The following is a 6,725-nucleotide window of genomic DNA, read 5'->3' as shown; positions in this document are numbered from 1 at the left end:
TCTCACACCCTGTCCAGGTATGCACATGTACACACTGGCTTCCTCTCACACCCTGTCCAGGTATGCACATGTACGCACTGGCTTCCTCTCACACCGTAATGTAGATATGTACATGTATGTACCCGCTTCATCTCACACCCTGTCAGGAATGCGTGTGTGCACACTGGCTTCATCTCACACTGTAATGCAGGTATGTATGTGTTTGCCCTGGCTTTTGGTACACACTAGTCTAAAAACTGCAACTGAGTTTTTTGAGATTAATGAATTAAAGGATTTCATGAGAGTCTTTTTATGTGAAATGGGGTACACACATTTCTGCAGCCGAATCACATGGAAACTTAAAAAATTTTTTTCTCCATTGTTTGATGAGTATGAGCCTTCTAAAAAGGGACTAGACCTGGAAACTTAGGTGGAAAAAATAATTCTACTAAATGTTTTATGTACACATGTGCATATACATAACGCACTTAGCATATTATTTAATATAACATTTCTAGGTGTTTACCACATGTCAGGACCTTGTCTAACAATTATGGTCCAAGTGAGTATAACTATGCATGTCTGGATTAAGAAAAGACAATCTCAATCTGCTTATGTTTAGGATTTATAAAGCTGGAAAAAGGATTGATCCCCCCCTAGTGATGAGACCAGGCTAGATGAACTACAAAATCCTATATGTTCTAGAATTCATTAGGGATCCAAGAGTACAAGGCAATGGAATAGCCAGAGCTCCAATTAAGGTCAGGGCCTTCTTCTCAGGTCAGAAAGGACATACAGACTCTCTCAGCTGTGGCATTAAAAGCACATAATTTTTCCTCAAATCCCTAGAAAGTAATTACTATTATTCACTTTCCTTTATCCATACATAAGTGGAGGCAAAGAGAGGGGAAATAATTCACTAAAAGTCACACAACAGGTAAGTGATACAGTTAAGATCCAAACCCTGTCAGTCTAGGACCATCCCCCTCATTGCGACCACCTGTGCTGTGCTCCCCCCATCATCAAGACCAGCCCTTCAGCCAGAGCCCCAGAGAAAAACACTTAGAATGCTAAGACTAAGGAAGGTGCTTCTGAACATTTCCCCTTGTATCTGACCTTGAAGTGTGAGAGAAGGCTTACGTCTGTCATCACACATAACACTGCAAAAATACTTCAGAGTCAAAGAAGACCAGGAACAATATTTGACAACCTCATACAATACACTTTTTACAGCTAGGGCAGCAACCCAGAAGGGGTTAAGAGACTCTTCCAAGATACTGGAGCAGCAGACACCCTTGAGTTGTAGTCTTTTGCCTGGCTGAGTGAGTGTAAGGGCTGAAGGAGGCCGAGCAGGAGGGGTCAGCTTTCTGGGATTGGGGTACATGGGATATAAAGAGGATCACTCACTGGGTAGCTGCAGTCAGCCTTTGTGAAATATGAATTACAATGGGGTCAGGGACTCACTCTGTTAATAGTGACAGAACAATCTCAGTGGACTTTGACCTTGGAGATGAATGACTACAACCCAAGGAGAAAAGATTGATAATTAATGTTCTAGGAGGGGCAGGATTCCTTGCGAGGTTTGAGAAAAATAAGAGCAAACTCGCACTGTGCTGGTCCAGTGAGCAAAGAAACACACAAGCTGTTTGTCCCTCTGTCTGGACTCAAGCCTCTTCTGTCCCTGCACCTCTGGTTATTGTGTCTCTTCTTCCCTCCACAATGAAGCTTTTGACTAACTTAGAGACAAGGGGATAAAGAAAAGGACCTAGAGAACGTCAAATATCCCTTCTTAGTTGTTTCACATAGTGAAACTGAGACTCAAAATATCTTTGCCATGAAACCTCCTTTCTTTTCTGAGGATAGCAGACCAAGTGTCCTATGGAGTAGTGAAGACTGTGGTGAAAAGTCTCTGGGCTTAAGGCTTAGCTAATTCTGTTCCCTTCTCTATAAAAGTAAAACTAAAATGTTCCCACGCTGAATCATTGTTGAGATGTTTCCCAGAAGCTTCACAGTGAGCAAGGGAGAGGGAACAACTTGTTTTAAAATCAGGAGGATCCTAACAGCTTCCAGCCTTCCATGTAAGTAATAGTCTCTTCTGTATATACAGAAGAAAAGAGATTGAATTCTGCTAATCAGACCTCATCCGTATCTTCCACACTGTCTTATTTCTACTTTGGGTACTTGAGAATGGGAAGGACGGGAAGGGCAATGCCCACGTCATCTGAGCCTCCTTCCGGCCCCTGGTCTGTCAGTTTCACACAGCTTTGGTTTGCACACAATGGCAGGAGCTGTGGGTGCAAAGAGCAGTGTGGTGTTCTGGAAAGAAACTCAGGGAACACATTGACAGCCTCCTAATTTGGCAAAGCCAACTCCTTCAACATGAGACCACAAGAGAAAGGTTGGAATCCACCTAAAATATTCTGGCTGACGACCAGAATATTTTACCAACAAAGTACAAGGTCCGTATTACCAGCCTCAGCTCAGCAGTATCTTCAGGAGACTTACTCTGCAAGTCTCTGCTGTACTGACTGCATTGGGAGAAAATTTCATTGCCCAGATTCTACTGTCTGTTGGTCATTCCTAAAGACATCAGCAGAGACTGGTGTGAAGTCATGAAGTGACTCAAAGTAGCAGATATGTAGGATGAGCAAGTCTAGAGATCTTAATGGAAACATGAAAACTGTAGGTGATAAAATTATACTGGTTATGGGATTCATGGTAACTGAGTTGATCTCAGCTGCTCTTACCATAAAAAAAAAAATGGGTAACTGTGTAAGATGTTGGAGTTATTCATTTGTTTCACAGTGGGACAGCCTCTTTCTATCTAAATGTATCCCTAGCTTCATGTTATATGCCCAAAATAACACAAGAAAATTTATTTTCTTTAAAAAAGATCACTGCTTTGGGAAACCCCATCCTCTTAGGTAATGCAAATCAAAATTCCTGTATTGAGTTATGCTCAGAATATGCAGGCAAATATGCCCAAGGCAAAGGAGTGACTTCAACTTAAGAAACATATATCAAGCACTGGTGCCTGTGGCTCAAAAGGGTAGGGTGCCGGCCCCATATACAGGAGGTGGTGGGTTCAAACCCAGTCCTGGCCAAAAAAAAAAAAAAAAGAAAAAAAGAAACATATATCTGGCACTTACTCTATAAGTTTGTCAAAGACCAGGAAAAAATTCTTGTAGGCTTCTGCTCTGAACTAATAAATGAATGAAGAGAGATTTGGGTACTTTCTGGAACCAAGTGGGTAAATGGAGCTCCTGTGCTTCAACTCAAGAGAGTAAATAGGTAGATTAAAGAGAACAAGCATAGAGATAAGATTTACTATTTATTCAAAACATATAAAAATTTTTACTATAAATATTTCAAGTATGGGGCTCACTTTGGCAGTTCATATACTAAAATTGGAATGATAGAGATAAAATTAGCATGGCTCCTGAAGAAGGATGAAACACGAATACATAAAGTGTTCCATACTTCATAAAAGAAAATAAAGATTCCCACTATCATGCCACTACTATCGTGTTTTTATTTATTTTTTTATTTTTTTGGAGACAGGAGCCTCAAGCTGGCCCCCTGGGTAGAGTGCTGTGGCATCTCAGCTCACAGCAACCTCCCACTCCTGGGCTCAAGCAAGTCTCCTGCCTCAGCCTCCCAAGTAGCTGGGACCACAGGTGCACGCCACAACACCCGGCTATTTTTTGGTTGCAGCCGTCATTGTTGTTTGGTGGGCCCAGGGCAGGATTTGAACCCGCCACCTTGGGTGTATGTGGCTGGCACCTTAGCCACTTGAGCCACAGGCGCCGAGCCAACTACTATCGTGTTTTTAAATTTGCCTGTATGATAATGAACAGAGAACAAGACAGTAGAAACCGATGCATCCAGACTAAATGATTAAGTGTGCTGATAACATCTAGACCAGTGTTTTTCAACCATTTATCTTATGGCACCCAGAAATCTATAGTTAAACTTCTAGGGTGGCACCTGTGGCTCAGTGAGTAGGGTGCTGGCCCCATATACCGAGGGTGGCAAGTTCAAACCCAGCCCCAGACAAATTTCAACAAAAAAATAGCCAGGTGTTGTGGCAGGCACCTGTAGTCCCAGTTACTTGGGACACTGGGGCAAGGGAATCAGCTAAGCCCAAGAACTGGATGTTGCTGTGAGCTGTGAGGTCACAGCACTCTATTGAGCATGACAAATTGAGACTCTGCCTCTAAAAAAAATAAATAACAAATAAAAAAAGTATAGTTAAACTTCTGTGGCACACTTACGTTAATCACAAAAAAGAATATACTTACTGTGCTTTGAACATCTTTTGAAAATAATTTAATTAATGACCTTTAAAAAATTTTCATGGCACACCAGCGTGCTGGGGCACACCTGTTGAAAACCTAGACACAGACTGCCTGGAAAACACCTGTAATCTCACAAAGTTGGTTTTGTGGTCTGTTGCAATGAGAGAGAGAGCACACCTGGGGGGGGGGGCGGTGTGCAGTGCATCTCAGCAAGAGTTTGGCAGGAGGGACTCAGTTGATTTGGATGTAAGAAAACACGGTTTTGCGCCGGCATGGACACTGTCAGGAAGTTGTGTAATTCTATTTAATACTTCTGTCCCTGAAGCAGAAGAGGAGCAGCAGTAGGGAAGTGATGAGCACTGGGAAGAAGGATGCCTGGCCATGCTTCTGGGTGAGACTGTCTTTTTACTTTTGTCTGTACACAGACATGGTTGTGGAGTGGTGTTGGGCATTTCATTATTTTTGTTTTTGTTTCATTCCATTATGACCTTGCCTGATGTGGCAGTTCTGTGGAAGTGTCATACATATTTTAAGAGCTGCTTTTGTTTTTCTTTCTCAAATTCATAAAATAAGGGAAATGAAATAGGAAACCATTTTAGATCAATGATCTAGGGAGCAAAAAGCAGGTAAGCCCAGACAGCAATGCCTTTCTTCTAACTTCCACCATCAGAAATTTAAAACCAAGACTCAACCCCAAGTCTCTTGCAAGTGACCAAGAAATATAGTAATGCTGGCGGTGAGTAGGGCTCCAGCCCCATATACCAATGGCACAGTGAGTAGGGCACCAGTCCCATATACTAAGGGTGGTGGGTTCAAACCCGGCCCCAGCCAAACTGTAACAAAAAACAGCCGGGCTTTATGGTGGCTGCCTGTAGTCCCAGCAACTCAGGAGGGTGAGGCAAGAGAATTGACTAAGCCCAAGAGCTGGAGGTTGCTGTGAGCTGTGACACAACACTACTCCACCGAGGATGACAAAGTAAGACTCTGTCTCTAAAAAAAAAAAAAAACAAAATCTGGGAATATAAAATCAATCAAGGCCCACAAATCAGTAGGCTTCCTATATGCCAATAACAGTCAAGCTGAGAATCAAATCAAAGACACACTACCCTTCACAGTAGCTGCAAAGAAAATGAAATATCTGGGAATATACCTAACAAAGAAAACTATGAAACTCTGGAAAAGAAATAGCAGAAGACATTAAAAACAAATGGCAGAATATTCCATGCCCGTGGCTGGGAAGAATCAACATTGTTAAAATGTCCATACCACCCCAAGTCACCTACAGGTTTAATGGAATCACCATTAAAGCACCAACATCATACTCTGAAGAACTTGAGCAAATAGTTCTTTGTTGTATATGCAATCAGAAAAAAAACAAAAACAAAAAAAACAAATAGCCAACACAACTCTAAGACATAAAAACAAATCTGGGACACTATACCAATCTTTAAGCTCATACTATAAGTGGATAGTGATCAAATCAGAATGGCACTGGCACAAAAATAGAGATACAGATCTATGAAACAGAATGGAGAACCTGTGTATTTTTTATTTTAGATGTATTTTTTTGTATGAGGTGCCTCTTATCTTCTTTTTATCTTCCAATATTTCTCCTCATCATTATCATATGTCTCTCTATATTAAACTTAAGACCAAAATTGTTATCTATGTAGTGTTTTTGTCTGCTAATTCTGCCATCTCTAAGTCTATTTTTTTCTTATTTGTGTACTTATTTATTTGCATAAGGAGAAGGTTGGGTTTGGGTAGAGCTTTTTTGTTTGTTTTTTGAGACTGTCTCATTTTGTCACCCTCAGTAGAATGCCGTGGCATCATAGCTCACAGCAAACTCAAACTCCTGGGCTCAAGCAATCCTCTAGCCTCAGCCTTTAGAGTAACTGGGATTATAGGTGCCCACCATAACACCCAGCTATTTTTAGAGATGGGATGTCACTCTTGCTCAGACTGGTCTCAAACTCCTGAGCTCAGGGAATCCACCGCCTTGGCCTCCCAGAGTGCTCGGATTACAGTGAGAGCCACCACCCTTGGCAGAGAAGTTATTTTTGCAAGGACTATTGCAAGGGGATTAGGGATGACAAATCAGAGGAGAGTCTCTGCTGTGAGAGGGAAAATGCTCTGACCATAGCCTTTCAAGCTTCTGCTCTAGGTCTATTTTACTAATTTTTGCCTCCTAATTATAGATCATATTTTTCCTTTTCTTTATTAATTTTTCTTACTTATACATGTGTATATTAGGTTTCCACTTTTGCCTTTACAGAATTAAAAAGGCTAAATTTAATGACAAATCACAGTAGCTCAGAAGCAAATGGGTTCATCATAAGAGTACAGATCATGGCTCGACGCCTATAGCTCAACCGGCTAAGGCGCCAGCCACGTACACCTAAGGTGGCGGGTTCGAATCCCCAGCCCGGACCCGCCAAACAACAATGA

General features: G+C 41.7%; 1 protein-coding gene and 1 non-coding gene across 2 annotated transcripts in view; both read left to right on the top strand.

The window, feature by feature from the left end:
- The window catches only part of GLYAT (glycine-N-acyltransferase), a 52,228-nt gene that overhangs the window by 34,065 nt on the left and 11,438 nt on the right, over positions 1-6,725 (top strand). The gene's annotated exons all lie outside the window — the stretch shown is intronic.
- LOC111722011 lies at positions 3,357-3,463 on the top strand. The gene has a single exon (XR_002770979.1). It is a non-coding gene; the product is annotated as a U6 spliceosomal RNA (small nuclear RNA).

Source organism: Otolemur garnettii, unplaced genomic scaffold, assembly GCF_000181295.1.
Source record: "Otolemur garnettii isolate 467f Iridium unplaced genomic scaffold, OtoGar3 scaffold00209, whole genome shotgun sequence".
In the NCBI taxonomy this organism is placed as follows: domain Eukaryota; kingdom Metazoa; phylum Chordata; class Mammalia; order Primates; family Galagidae; genus Otolemur; species Otolemur garnettii.
This window is presented reverse-complemented; position numbering and strand designations above follow the sequence as displayed.